The sequence below is a fragment of the Gadus chalcogrammus genome, chromosome 4, assembly GCF_026213295.1.
Source record: "Gadus chalcogrammus isolate NIFS_2021 chromosome 4, NIFS_Gcha_1.0, whole genome shotgun sequence".
NCBI classification, from domain to species: domain Eukaryota; kingdom Metazoa; phylum Chordata; class Actinopteri; order Gadiformes; family Gadidae; genus Gadus; species Gadus chalcogrammus.
This window is the reverse complement of record NC_079415.1, coordinates 19,906,487-19,922,010: the sequence shown is the minus strand read 5'-3', so window position 1 is coordinate 19,922,010 and position 15,524 is coordinate 19,906,487. Positions and strand designations below refer to the sequence as shown.

The 15,524-nt window shown below is 43.5% G+C and overlaps 1 protein-coding gene across 1 annotated transcript in view; it reads left to right on the top strand.

Moving 5' to 3' along the window:
• Positions 1–15,524, top strand: part of pparaa (peroxisome proliferator-activated receptor alpha a) — an 82,633-nt gene that overhangs the window by 39,350 nt on the left and 27,759 nt on the right. The gene's annotated exons all lie outside the window — the stretch shown is intronic.

Below are 15,524 nucleotides of genomic sequence, written 5' to 3'. Positions count from 1 at the left end.
GTCAGTTTCACTTTGCACACATTTCATTCTGCAACATCTGAACACTCAGTCCACATATGCCAGTGTACTGTTCATTGATTTTAGCTCGGCTTTAATACCATTATCTGAAACTTCCTGTCCTGTAGAAAATAGTGTGTTAAAATCCAGAATAATGTGTCATTACCAAGGGTTCTGAACACTGGCGCCCCACAAGGGTGTGTCTTGTCAACTCTACTATTTTCTCTTTACCCTAACAATTGTACATCAAATTCTGCATCTGTCAAAATGCTAAAGTTTGCAGATGACGCCACAGTCATAGGCCTCATATCTGATGGGGAGGAATCTACCTAAATGAGTGAGCTGGTGCAGTGGTGTGAAGACAATAACCTAATCCTCAATACAACCAAAACCAAAGAACTCATAGTTGACTATAGGAAAAAGGCAGGCCAGCACCTTCCCATCTCCATTAAGGGCCAAGTTGTGGAATGGGTCTCCTCCTTCCGTTTCTTAGGCATCCACCAGTCCCTATCATGGAACCTGAACATCAGTCTCATCATTTCCAAAGCCCATCAGAGATTATACTTCCTCCGTCAGCTGAGGAAATTTGGGGTTAGTCAGGCAGGCATGACCCAGTTTTATCATGCAGCAATCGAAAGCGTGCTCACCTTCTCCATCCTGGTCTGGTATGGTAGTGCTACCAGCCAGGACAAACAACAGCTTGAGAGGGTAGTGGGGCCTCTAAAATCATTGGCTGTAGTCTGCCTACCATAGACTCGCACTATGGCACCAGAATTTCCAGGAAAGCTAGAAAGGTCATCTCTGACCCCTCTCATCCAGCACACCACTTACTCACACTCTTACCATCAGGGAAGAGGTACAGAAGCATCACAAGTAAAACATCACGCTTTAGGGATAGTACCTATCTACAAGCTATACGCCACCTGAACATGCACTAAGCACTTTACGGTCTTATGGTCTACCTCACTTTGCACTTTTTGCACTACTGTACTGTACTTTAACCGCTGCAACTCTCTGCGAACCATGCATTCTGTGTTTTTTTATTCGTGTTGTACTCCTTGTTATTTATGTGCCGTTTTAGGCTTTTTGTCTTGTGTTGTTATTGTTGCTGTGTGATACATGTGAGCATACCAAAACACATTCTTATCAACTGTATTTTCTATATTGTTGAAATGGCTATAACAAACTTGATACTTGAAAAGGCACCCTCAGACTATGAAAGGTAATACAAGATGTACAGATACATCTATAATGAATAGTTTTTTTAATTAAAAAATAATAAACAGTATTGTACGCATTGATAACCAGTTATTGCTTGTTTATTACAGAAAATAAAAACAGTACATGTGAAACTATCAATACTGTTCGTGACCAGCAAAACCTAAATACTCGCCTTCCTGTTTTTTGTTTGTGTTTACTATTCTAGAACAATATAACCGGAACAATAAAATATATGAAATAAAGAAAACAAAAAAAGGAAAAACTTTGTATGTAGATAATCTAGCACCTCTTTAGAGTTGCTGTGATTTTAAATAAGCCATTAAACAAACCCATTAACCCATTAAACACTTTGCTAGCACATTGCTTTCCTTGCCCAAGACTAGAATAGACAATAATAACTGTACGTCCACACCAGAAGCGAATTGAGCGACCAAATCGCCGGAAGTCATTCACTTTCTATGGGCAAGAGCGACCAACGCGACCAACGCTACCAGCGGCCAAAGTTGAGCGACCAGAGCGTCAAAAAAAAGTTGAAAACTTTTTAACTTTATGCAAATGACTATGACGCGCTTCAGCGGCCAAACACTGACAGCCAATCGGAATGTAGACGCTCTTCGCTTGCGTGGATCCCAGGGAACACCGGCAGGCACTTTGGTCCCTACCTACCTTTATTCACTCACTGAACAAAATGTCGGCTGAAGTATTAATCGCGGCTGTAACTGGGCACCCGGTGTTGTACGAACCAACCCTTTTTCAGTTCAGAGATCGAAACGCCATAGTGGTTTGGATACCAAGATGACAAGCGGGAGTATTTATACATCTAGAACGTTCGTATTTAAGCGGGAATCATTTTAATTTGCTCTCCATGCCACCAATCTAACCAACCAATCGCGTGTAGCATGCTTTAAATAAAACCAAAAAAGTTTTTGAAATCGTCACATAAACAAACTAATCGACAAGACGAGGGATAAATGACAAGGGATATATCTCTTGTCTTTTATCCCTCTATTCCCCACTATTCACGGAGCCTGAGGTGAATAATTGTTAATTAAATAGTCTAGATAGATAGATAGCCTAGTCAAGTCTTTATTAATACCAAACGACACAAATCGTCGGGAATCCATTTAGGTGGTTCAACCCACACAGGACAGTAGCCTACAAGACCACACAGAACAAGTCTGACTGGACATACACACAATACATCACATTAAAACTAGACACGCGTTGATAGATAGTTAGACAGATAGGCCTAGATAGATAAATATGTTCCATTATTTGCCTTGCGGAGCCAACCAGTCCTGTGCACGTATGCAAATTTGCCATGTGCGCCAATGTCTATTTGTTTTGAGTGCGACGAATGAGTGCAGATCATGATTTGCAGATGCAGATCAGTGAAACATATTTTAACTAGACTATTACAGCACGCAGGGTTTTTTGTTCTCGGTTGTAATTAGCCTACATTTTAGGATTTTTTTTATATTGGGGGGAATCACTGTCCTACTTGTTGTCGAAGCACTTTATCCAACAATCAAGACCGTCTCGGCAATATGGCCAAGGTGTATGGGAGAGTTCACTCTTTGATATGACTGTCTGTAGGGCCTACTAAAAGCATACGGCTCCTTTAAATGCGTCTGCATAATTGAATTGTACGTCATGAGCGACTTGAGCGACCAAAGCGAACAGAAAAATTCGCAGCGAAACTTTGTCAGCGACCAAAGCGTCTTTGACGCTTTGGTCGCTCCTGGTGTGGACGTACAGTAAGAATAACAATAAATAAAAAGGGCAACAATCCATCACATTGCGGGGTTCGATTTGGGAGCTTTTTTTTATCCATCAGATCTTTAATTTGTCTGTCTTTTTTCATGAATTAAGTCCAATTTGACCATACTTTAGTGAATTCATCCATTTTTAAATTAAGTGAGGTTATTTTTCCCATTAAATATGTCATTAATTGTGTCTGCCCATTCTTCCACTGTGGGAGGGTCGGAATGCAACTAATGTCTAGTTTTTCTAAGCTACCTAGAATAAATGTTTCAAAGTGCTAAGGAATTTTGGTGTGGAATATATTTTCCATTCTTTAATGTACCTCTGACCAAAAAGGTTTTAACCATGGACATTCCCAAAATATTTTCCAATGGTCTGCATTCCAATTTCAAGAGCCTCTCCAGCATTTAGGTTCTCCTTCAGTGTAATGGGCTTTTAGTTTTGGAGTTTATTTATTTATTTAGCTAATGCAAATTTCTCATGCCAAGCAGTGGCCTCCTGATCTAAATTGTGGAGGAAGATAGACCTCCTTTCAGTCATTGGAGAGGGCAGGCTTCAATAATGTGCTCCATAGTTTGCTCCTCTCCGCAGGCACACAGTGGTCTCGGGCTGCTTCTCCACCTGTGAAGGCTGGTCAAGCAGGGACCCTGACCAGTCCTGAATCTGTTTAAGGTGGACCACTGTCTCCTAGGGAGGTTGGTGCCAGGGACTGCTTGGGTCGGGTCTGACACCAGATATTTGTATGGGATATCTTTGGATTCCCATTCTGTTGGCCAAGCAGACATGGAATCAAAGTCAATGGGTGGAGGGTCCTTCCAAATTGGACGTCTAGATTGGATACGTGTCGGTATTGATTGGTAAGTGGGGGGAAGCTTTGACTTTTTGGAGCGTCCTACAAGTGAATTCAGTTAGTCTGGTGTTAGTGGGAAGTATGTTAGATAGAAAATGGAGCCGGGTGACCGGTGTTGGCCAGATAGTCCCAGTGATGACTTGCAAAGTATTGTTTCGTTGGGTGTTTACCTGGTGTGTGTGTGTGTGGGGTGACCTGGACCCGACAGCGGCACAGTATTCTGCTGCAGAATATGACAGGGCCAGAGCTGCGGTGCACAGTATGGGAGCTGCTGCACCCCATTTTGCACCTGCAACTTTGCAGAGAAAGTTGTGTCTAGATTTCACCTTTGCTGCTGTTCCTTTTAGGTGTTTTTTGAATGACAGTGTCCTGTCCAGGGTCACTCCCAGGTATGTTGGGTTCGGGGAGTGTTTGAGCTGGTGTCAACCCAATCTGATGTCCAGCTGTTTGGTGACATCTGCTTTTTGAAGATGGAAGACACTGGAAACTGTTTTTGCTAGACTTGGTTGCAGAACTGAGCTTTTTGGAAGCCCATTTTTCTGTGTTTTCCATGAGCTGGCTTTCTGTCCTAAGTGTACTTTGAACCTCCTGTTACGCAGAGTTTGGATGGTGGCTGTAGCCCGGGCAGCGAGCATTTTTTCCTGAGTTACAGCAGGAGGCCTATATGCCAGGCCACATCGTAGGCTGCTGTGAGATCAAGGAACACAGTCCCTGTTTTAATCTTGCTCTCCAGGCCTTTTTCAATGTAGGTGGTTAAGGCCAGTCCTTGTTCCCCTGTACTGCCTCCTTGCGGAAACCGGCCTGATCGACATTAAGTTTTGACTCTACTTCTGTCGATGTACTCTGTAGTATTTGGCTTTCCAAGATTTCCGAGGGGACACAGAGCAGAGATATTGGGCGGTAACTTGCTGGCAGTTTATGGTCTTTGCCAGGTTTGGGTTAGCAATTACTTTTGCTGTCCGCCGTTTCTTAGGGATTGAGTTTGTATGTACAATCCAGTTGTACAATTTGTTTGATGTCGTCATAGCCTGCTACCTTACCACAATTCAGTCCCTGCAGGGCCTTCTCCAGTTGGTCGACCATGAAGGGTTCTTGGCCACTGAAAACATCAAAATATCATCTGTGTATAGTGCCACTTTGTGTTCATCATTATTTATGCAAATTCCTTTGATACTATTTCTTTGTCTGATCAACTGAGCCAGTGGCAATATATAATGCAAAAATAAGTGGAGACAATCCACAGCCCAGCCTTGTGCTTCTTTCTAATTCGATAGATTTTGATAGATTTTAATTTGGGCGGATTGATTATTATATAGAGTGCTGATAATTAAAATAAAAACCAAATTTCTCAAGGACCCTATAGAAAAACAAAGGCATTTTCCGTGTATAGACTAACCAATAGGCCTGCAAATGTTGTTCCTGAATATGGCTGGATCTACTTAGCGAACGTCTCATACTTTCATGCGTTTGTCTCTGTGAAACAAATCCAGTCTGATCCGTGTGAATGAGCATGGGCAGGACTGCTTCGACTCTCCCTGCTAGAATTTATGTATGCTAGAGTTTTTTTACTCTAGCATGGCAGGGCTCCAGACAAACTTTTTCCTTGGGTGCACTGGTGCGCCTACATTTTTAATTTGGGTGCACCAGCACGTATTTATGGTGCACCCAAGTTTTGAGTTGTTGAGGGGGGGGGGTTGGACCGTGCCAGGCTTGCGCTGAGTTGTAGGGGGGGGCAACCCGGGCAGCTGCACTGGTTGCACCGTCGATAATTACGCCATTAGCTGTGTTCGAAATCGCTCCCTATACACTCGTTCCCTATTCCCTATATAGTGTACATGATATAGTGCACTATATAGGGAATAGGGAACGAGAATTCGGACACTACGCTGAACATTTCTGAACGTCATTTGCGTCAGTAAATGCGCCGGGTATTTGTGTGACGCAGACAGATGCGCCCACATCAAGTAAACAAACCGGGCACTCACGACGAAAGCTGGAGGTTGTATTGATGTTGAATGTTACATTTCCTTGTTTAATTAATTTTGACTGTTAAATATTCTATGTTAAATCCCAAATAAATTGTTGACATTTCTAAACGAAAGCCGGAGACTCCATCATTAAATGTATTCGTTTTCGCGGTTATTCGGCTTCTTCTTCTCCCCTGGAAAAATACAACCGCATTGCATTGTGGTATAGGGGAGTAACATGTAGGGAACATCGTATGTACCCTATTTTAAGTCCACTATATAGTGCCCTATATAGTGGACCACTGAGAATTCGAACACCCTAGAAAATGGCGTGCACCCTATTTAGTGCACTACATCCATGATAGGGAACGATTTCGAACACAGCTATTGATTAATAATATCTTGACCATTAAATAAATGCCTTAAATAAATGCCGAATCTGTATCTCTCATAAAGAATATCATCAGACAATGCCAAGGGATCGGTTCTGTCCCGAAAAACCCTGTGTCTCCGAAGAGACGCCTGTGCGATAAGTGCGCCGAGGTCCATGCGAACACCCACAAATGGTGACGCCATTATCGGAGGAGGGGCTAGGAAGCTGCGCACGCCGATATAAGCAGCCGATCTCCGGGTAGACTCGCTGAAAAGCTGCTCCCGACCAGGTTTGGTTGCGAGCGTAAGTCACCATGGTGATAAAGAGATTGACTTTCATGGTACAGCTAACCCAGGCTTTCAGCTCAACATACCTCGCTAACCCTCTAATCGAGCTTCGTAGTACAGGCTCCTGGATTGGGCTTCGCGGGTTTGTTTACCGGCGTTGCTATTGTTACCGGTCTTGCGTGTCCCAACGGTTTATTAGGTGTCTAATAAATCGCTGTCTAATCAATACTTCATTCACTGCCTCTTCCGTGGTTATTACAATATTATGAATAGACTGCTCTGTAAAAAAATAAATAATAATAATTATACCAGATACATTTTCAGTCGCACCGGTGCGCCCAAATAAAATATTTGGTCGCACTACCCCGAATTCTAGGCGCATGTGCATTAATGTGGAAACCCCAGTCGATAATTTAACAAATTTCTGAAAATAATAATCATCATTGACATTAAAGGTTGGGTATGGGATTTGCGAAACGCCAGCAGATTTTGAAAATACACAACTCGAATGGTCCTACCCCCTCTCCTTCAACGCTGACTCTGACTCCACCCATTCCAAGTACATGGACGCGCAATCATGCACGAGCGAACACAGATGTGCGAGAGCGAGCCATTAGCTAGTTAGCTAGCTCCAGTAGCTACTGCAGGATAACAACAAACAGAAGCTTGCTCTGGGTCACGAGCTTTGAGTACGTGCACAAAGGGGTCGCGCAGGAGGGGGAGTGCAGTACGACCGTTTGATTGACGTACTTACTGTCCAATGCCACTCGGTGGGTCTGGAAATCATTGGCTGGAGTTTTTCGAGCCCTGCCCGTTCCACAGATGATTGACTTGTTAAATGTTCATGTCAGTACTGCTAACTCAGTGGCTGTAAGTGGGTTATGATAAGGATTTCAAGTAATTTTGCAAAAATTGAAAAAAAAGTGAATTCCATACCCAACCTTTAAACATCTCTTCCAGTGTCCTGGCCAAGACAGGCAGCAGTAGACTACAGTCACACATAGCATACACACAAAACATAAGAAAACTAAATCAACTAAAACAGTCCGCAGGGGGGAAGGGGGGATATCAATATTGCAAGACATTTCGGGAGGCTCAAGGAGGGGAGTAATATTACATTTGAGCAACAAAGTGTAGTCTTGGGGTGGACTTTATAGACATAATTCACCATACTGTCTTATTGACATGTTTTAGTTGTGTTATAGGGACACTGGCCCTCATTTATCAAACGAACGTAGAAATGAGCGCAAATCTGAACGCATGATTCATCTTACGATAGGACCCACGTGAGATTTACGAAACCTTCCTATCACACCAATCCCAGCGTACGAAGGATCTTGGTGTTGATAAATACGGCGGCTGAGATCGATCGTAATTAACGTAACACGCCCATATAAAAGCACGTCTTCAGAAGTCTCGCCCCTAACTTTTACGACATGGAGAAACGTCCAACGGTAAAATAGAGGAATTTTTCCGAGACCCAAATGGAGACGCTCGGGTCACTGGTGGATGCGAACCGTCTGGTTTTATTTGGTAGCCTATAGCTGGCATTAAAGGCCAGCAAAAGAATGCTATATGGAAGGAAATAACTGTTGCAGTGAATAGTGTTTCCAATGTTCGTCGGGCTACGGAAGAGGTTTGTTAATTAAATTAATTAAATAATAAATTAAATGTACAACTTCTGTTATCCAGCTTAAAACATTTCACATATATGCTATTGTTTGCATTCCGTTAATGTTATTTAATTCCGAATAAGGTGAAGAAAAAATGGTCCGACATGAAGCTCAGCACCAAAAAACGTGTTGCGGCTGTGAAGCCGGCCAAGCAAGAAACGGGAGGAGGCCGGTGCAGTGCGACTGCAGCGTAACTCACCGAGATGACTCTGACCATGTAGTGCGCCCTGATGTAGACGATGCCCAACGTTGCTATTTTGGAAAATAAAAGAATCGTGCGTGCTCCCAGGCCATCAGGCTACCATGTTCAGGATTGACATTCTGGCATCGCAAATAATCGGAACATTAACTGAATGGTAGCTTTTGCGGTTGATGTACGCGTAATCATTAATAGATGGTTCATACGCACATGGGTACAATCAACCGCACCAATCACATTTGGAAACCTAGCAATAGCATAAAAATCCTGTTTGATTCCAGTTTGCTGATCGTTATTATATGGGAATTTAATTTAACGTTCGGAGAGGGACATTATAGCTGCCAAAACTGCTGGCATGGTTCGGCTAATACTTGGCTGGGAAATAGCAGACCTGTCCCCGATCTCCCGCTGCAAAAATCCCAAGGTAGAGCAAACCTGCACAGGTATTGCGTTTGATCGCCTAGTTTCTCGCCTTAACTGTGGCTCCAAAGCATTGCATAGCTCCATCAGGAGATGCCTTGGGAGACGAAAACGACTCAAGAGCCATTCATCGCCCTCCTTAAAAAAATCGGCGCGGTCTCGAAAAACTCTATATCGTCTGTGCGTTGAGGTCCTTAACAGAGCCAGATCTGCCATCGCTGAGACACGACCACCTATTTGGCAAAGCTCCTGTTAATATAGACAGCTGAATAAACATTTCACCTGTCACATTCTAATTATTTTCATAGCAATACTGTTTTTAATTAGGCCTGACTTGATTGTAATTGTTTGAACGGCTGGGCTAATTCCAATTTATTTAGTAATTAATACAGATGTTGAACATGGGCTACTTGTGCTGCACTATTCATCATTGAAATACCCGTAGGCCTATGTTGCGCCAAAAAAACTTGCGTACACGAGCTCAGACCTGACGTGAGATTTCATCGCAGCCTGCGCTCACGTTCAAATTGATAAATGCCAAGCTCAACGTTGAAATGAGCGTACGTCCATTTTACGCACGTTTTCTGTCGTACGCTCGTTTGATAAATGAGGGCCACTGTCTCTTTAAGATCACGTGACTTGTGTGTTGATATGCCGGTCGGCGCGATGTTTGAATTTAACGTTTTTTATATGACAAAATGAACGACCTGGCGTTGCTTGTCGAGGTGAGAAATTGTCTCTTCCCTTCCTTTATCGCAATTTCTATAGACAGAACGTCTTACCTGGGCATGTGTCACTGTGGTGTGTGCGTGTGTGTTTTTATCCTTGCGCGTGTGTCAATGGCGGAGCCGTTATGTTTAAGGGCGAGGGTCGCTGCGGTGTGTGCGCGTGTGTGTGTGTGTTCTTACCTCTGCGTGTGTCGATGGCGGAGCCGTGATGTTTAAAAACATAACGTCTTACATCTGCGGGTGTGTCGCTGCCTTTGTCTTGATGTGCGGTGTGTACGCGGGCGTGTGTGTCACTGCGATGTGTGCGTGTGTGTTTTTATCTGTGCGCGTGTGTCGATGGTGGAGACGTTATGTTTAAAAACATAACGTCTTACCTGGGCAAGGGTCGCTGCGGTGTGTCCGTGTGTGTGTCTTATAACCTGCGGGTGTGTCAATGGCGGAGCCGTTATGTTTAAGGGCGAGGGTTGCTGCGGTGTGTGCGCGTGTGTGTCTTCTAACCTGCGCGTATGTCGATGGCGGAGCCGTTATGTTTAAAAACATAACGTCTTACATCGGGCGGGTGTGTCGCTGCCTTTGTCTTGATGTGGGGTGTGTACGCGGGCGTGTGTGTGTGTGCGTGTGTGTGCGCTTCCGTGTATGTGTCGCTGCCTTTGTCTTGGCGTGCGCACACGCGTGTGTGTGCGTTTCGGTGTATTTTCGTGCGCATGTGGGTGCGGTGTGTGTGTATGCGGGTGTGGTCTGACAAATCAATATTTCAATGTTCAGCCTGATCTACTCTAATAAAAACTAAAAATATATATAAATTCTTGAGTACACATCATGAAGATGATAGTAATGGGTGTAATCACGCCCAGTCGGGTGGATTTCACCACCAGTTTTGACATAAGAATTTAATTATTTTGTAAATTAAAGTTTGAGTAGTCTAATCTTGCATTGATACGTATATTCCAATAACCCCCGCAATGCCTGTTGCTTCTGACATTAATTCAAATATTTTCCTATAAACGGAAATTTGGCTACCTGGTGGAATATAAACATTTAGTATTGTCACTACAGTACATTCTACAGTATCTTCCCTGAAACCAACGAATATCTTCCTTCTTTATCTTTTATCTCTGAGGTCACAGGTGCAGCCGAAACTGCACCTGTGAACTGCAGCTTTGGCTTCAAACTTATCCAGTGGGGGGCCCTCCACTGACAGGAACATCAGTCTCTGCAGCTGAAGAGAGGAAAGACTTGACCTCCAGTCAGTCTTCACTCTCTTCATTGTCGAAAAGCCCTGCTCACACTCTGCCTTGTTTACTGGCAGGATCAGGTACGCCTCCATGAGGGGGGCCAAGCTCTTGAAACGTTCTCGCCTTTCCTCTGAAACACAGAAATGAGAATTTCATATAAATTAAAAAAATGTAACCATAAAAAATTCTGTCATTTGTCACACACAAATGTGTGAGACATTTGTCACACACCTAACTCCCAGTTGTTTTTTTAAATAATATTTAAAGATGACCAGTGTTGAACTGCTCGATATGAAAAGTCTCCTAAGATAACTTATATGATTTGGCACTTTGCTAATCTGTCACACATTCTACACTCTATATTCACACCTGACTGCAAGACACTCATGAAGAGCTCCCTCATCGGCACTGCTGCTCGTCCCTTGGCAAAGATCTTGTAGTGGTTGTACTCTGCTAAAACCTCATCGACTTCAATGCCAGCTTGTCTCAATAGCTCCTGATAGAACGTTGCCATCTCCCTCATCTCTTCGACACTACACTGCCTGAACCTCTCACTTTCAACTGGGTCAGCACGGTTGCATGCTGGCCAGGACGATGGGTCAAAGGCCCTAAACTTTGCAACCATGCCCCCTTGCTGCAGATCCTTCAGCCTCTCTTCCAAATGATTGCTGATCAAATCTGTTAACAGGAAATGTTAAAGTGAATCATTACTTATTTACTGTATAGGTTAATCAATCAATCCAAATCACACACACATAATTTTTTCTTACGAATCACCTCGATCCTCTCTGCTTCAAGCGTGTTGTGGGTTGGATTCTGGAACCTCACTCCTTTATACACGCCAGTCTCCTTTATGGCCTGGTTGTCCTTGGCCATTTGGGGACCAATGTCTACCCTCAAGGAAGTGAGTTCCCTGAAACGGGCCTCCTGGCTCTCAACTGCTTGACGCACAGTCAGGTCATCTTTTTGGAACATTTTGCTCAAGGTGGTAAGGTGGTTAAAAACATCACACTTGAAGTGGAGGAAGAGCAAATTATCGCATCTTTTCCGGAAGGAAAGGACCCGTTTGGCCCTGCCGAGAACTGCAGCTGAAGGCTTAGGTATGGCGACACATTAGTGCCATAATTCACTAATGTGATAAAAGTATTTTATTATTCCACACGCGTAGATATTAACTGCGAGCGCGCAAATGATCTCTGAGCGTGCAAAACAGCCTCTCGCGCGCGCAAATTACCTCAGCGCGCGCATAACAGCCTCTCGCACACGCAAATTACCTCAGCGCGCGCAAAACCTCTCGCGAAAGATGTTTTTACGCTCTCGCTCGAATTTAATTTTGGCACTATGGGGGAGGGAACCAAGGCAGGGCGGGCTTTCTTATGATTGGCCGTTTCTGAAGCGCGATATTTGATTGACAGCCCTCCTCAGCCCTCCTCTCATTCAATTCTGAATTGTACAGTAAATGGCTGAAACGATAGTTACGTATTGTAACTCCAGATTCTATGAGTATAGGCGCAGCCTTTTAAGTGTCGGCCTCATTGTCCTTTAAATAGCTGAAGAAAAGCTGTTTATTGGGAGCAGAACGTCCGCCGGCGCCCGACTATATCTGCAAAATGCGGACGTCGTTGAGGCACGCCGCACGCGGACGTAATTGAGGCCCACGCTGTTGGTGGTCGGGGATTACAAATTTTTCAGTCCTACGGCTCACGCCTAGGGATAACCCAATAGCGATAGCCTTAAAAGGCTGCGCCTATACTCATAGAATCTAGAGTTACAATAAGTAACTATCGTTTCAGCCATTTACTGTACAATTCAGAATTGAATGAGAGGAGGGCTGTCAATTAAATATCGCGCTTCAGAAACGGCCAATCATAGGAAAGCCCGCCCTGCCTTGGTTCCCTCCCCCATAGTGCCAAAATTAAATTCGAGCGAGAGCGTAAAAACATCTTTCGCGAGAGGATTTGCGCGCGCGAGAGGCTGTTTTGCGCGAGCTGAGGTAATTTGCGCGCGCGAGAGGCTGTTTTGCGCGCGCAGAGATCATTTGCCGCTCGCAGTTAATATCTACGTGTGTGGAATAATATAATACGCCCGAATGCATCTTTTATCACATTAGTGAATTATGGCACTAATGTGTCGCCATACTTAGGGAACCTCTCCACAGACGCCATCTCTTCAAAATGTGCAATCAGTACAGGATAGCTGTCACACCCAATCTGTAAAAGATATTATCATTACTGTATTGCACCATTTTCTATTGGTCAAATTATAAACAAGAGGATCAACTCAACAGGTTGTGTTTAATAATTTACTAAAGTTCTGACCTTGATTGCACGATGCACATAGGGAAGCCAGCGGGCGCCGTGTGGATTTGATGGCTTCAACAACTTTTCTTCAAGTGCCTCTGCAATCATTCTGAGCTCTCTGACAGCCTTGGGGGAGTAGTGGTACTGATCGTACAGGTTTTTAAGCATTGTCTGCATTTGTTTTAATTGCCTTTACGATGCCAAGCTCTAATCTGTGGGCAACAGTGGATTGAGATGAGGGGGTGGTTGAGTTCCTTCTGCAGAAGCGCTGCAACGCCATTTCTGCAGCCCACATTCACAGCTGCCCCATCACTGCCAAACCCAACCAATTTCTCCTTCCAATCAATAATGCCAGCTCCCTCAAAAGCTGAACAAAAAAAGAAAAATGTAAATCATTAGATAAACATTATGCAAGGCAATTTTATTTGACTAGCATATTTCATATACAAAGGTATTTTACATGAAATAGATAGCTTAAAAGGAGAAATATCGATTTATCAGCAGTATTTCATTGCATCCCTATAGTACCTGCATGGATGGCATCCAGGATGCCATTTGCATTGCCATGTTTAACGTCTTCGATAGACAAGTAGGTATTGACTGGCCCATCAGTTGCTAGAAAGCTAACATAAATGAGTTAATTCTCTATTGTAGTGCTGTCTGTTGCCCCATCAATGAGAATTGAAAAGTATATGGCTTTTTTAATTTTATACAGCAACTTTTCCCTCTCTATATCGTAAATGTCTACGATGAACCTGAAAATTGGACAGAAGTGTATTTTATTTTACATTGGATGACATTCTTTGTTTAGTAAATAAATGTTAAGCCAAGAAGGGTTGGAAACGTTGGTAAAAAAGTGCTGTTACATACCTAGCACAGGCTTTGTCAGACTGGTAACAGCCTGGAAGTCTTCCTCCAGTTCTGTTGATCAGGCCATTAAGGGTTGAAAAGTTGGTAAAGGGCACTTCTTGTTTTGCAACATAATATGCAGCATGGAATAATGTTCGTCATTTTTAGGCGGTGATTCGGTCTTCAAAACGAGAGCTGATAAATTGTGAAAAATGAATTAAACTTTAATCAGACAACGCGGTTATGTGCTAGAGACCCTAGAGAATCTGTGGTATAAGGCTGGGACGAATTTCAAATTATAAATATGTACAATGTATAACGTTAGCTCTCTGGCTCATAGCTGAGTGGACTAGAATACCTCCCGTTGCCAAGTCGTACCTAAGGTGCATCCTATTTACTGGAGGAGTGAACAGCGTTTCCGTTGCATAAGAACCTTACGGGAGGGTAATGGTTGTTCCAGGTATTAGTCAAACCCTCCGGCGTTACCATGGAAACAAAGTTGTGGCTTGTGAAAAACGTTATATTTGGATTGTAAAACGCATGAAAATATCAATGAATTAATTCATTTATTTTCTTTGGAAAGTGACTGTGGTATAAACGGGATTACTTATTCGCACTCATCACACTTGAACAGTGGGCAGGCTGACAGACACTAATGAGACGTTATTCCAGATAGAACTTGCCCTAATAAAATAGGATATTGTTAAAATAGGAAGGGGATAGTGAATTTTGTTTCTACTTACATGTCTGCTTTTGTCGGAAACTCCCGGCAGGTGAAGCAAAACATCTCATCCTTTTCTTTGTCATGATGGACCCACGGAATATTCTCAATCCAACTTATTAAAAGGTTCCTTTGCCTTTTAGTTTCGTATCCCGACGGCGTCTCGTTTTCAGGTGTCTTTCTTTTGCGTTATATTTACCTGGCACTTGGCCAGTTTTCGGAGGCTAAAGGAACATATGTCTATATGCCGGAGGTGACAGGGGAAATGATTGTTACGATTCTTCTTATTCTGTTTGGCCGAAAACGGCGCACAGCGCTGTAGAAAGCTCAGCCTCCGCGATATAGGAGGATGTTTATTTTATCAATTTAGTGTATTTTCAAAGAAAAAAAATCACTTGCCTGAACGGGCAACTACATGTCACATTTTAGTTGCCCGATCACAGAGTTCACCTGCCCCGGGCAAGCGGGCAACCGTTAATGTTGAGGACTGCTTTTGGATCTCATCTGTCAAATGAGAATGGAGGGTTCTAAGAGCGAGACAGTTGGGGTGGAATCAGTCCTGGTTTCTTTCTTGGAAAAACTGACCGATTCACTGGCCGAAGGATGTACTGCCGAACTTGGCTCTGGCCAGTTGGTGGACGGGTCAAGGACATCAGAGTCCGTTGGCTAGCGTGGACATGAGATGGAAATTGCTTCTGGTAGATTATTTTCGATTGGGGCTGCTTCTTGTGTATGTGAGTTCATAGAGGATGCACAGAGGTGATTGCATCTATATCAACCGTAAGGATAACCTTCTCAGATTTCAGTTTTTTTTGGAGGTAGGTATCCAGCGATCTGTAGAAGGAAGACTGTGATCGCATCCAACATGAACCGAAGGAGAGGAAGGGAGACAAAATTCCCCCATTTTTTTGATCCATCCACTAACATTATAAGCCCCAGC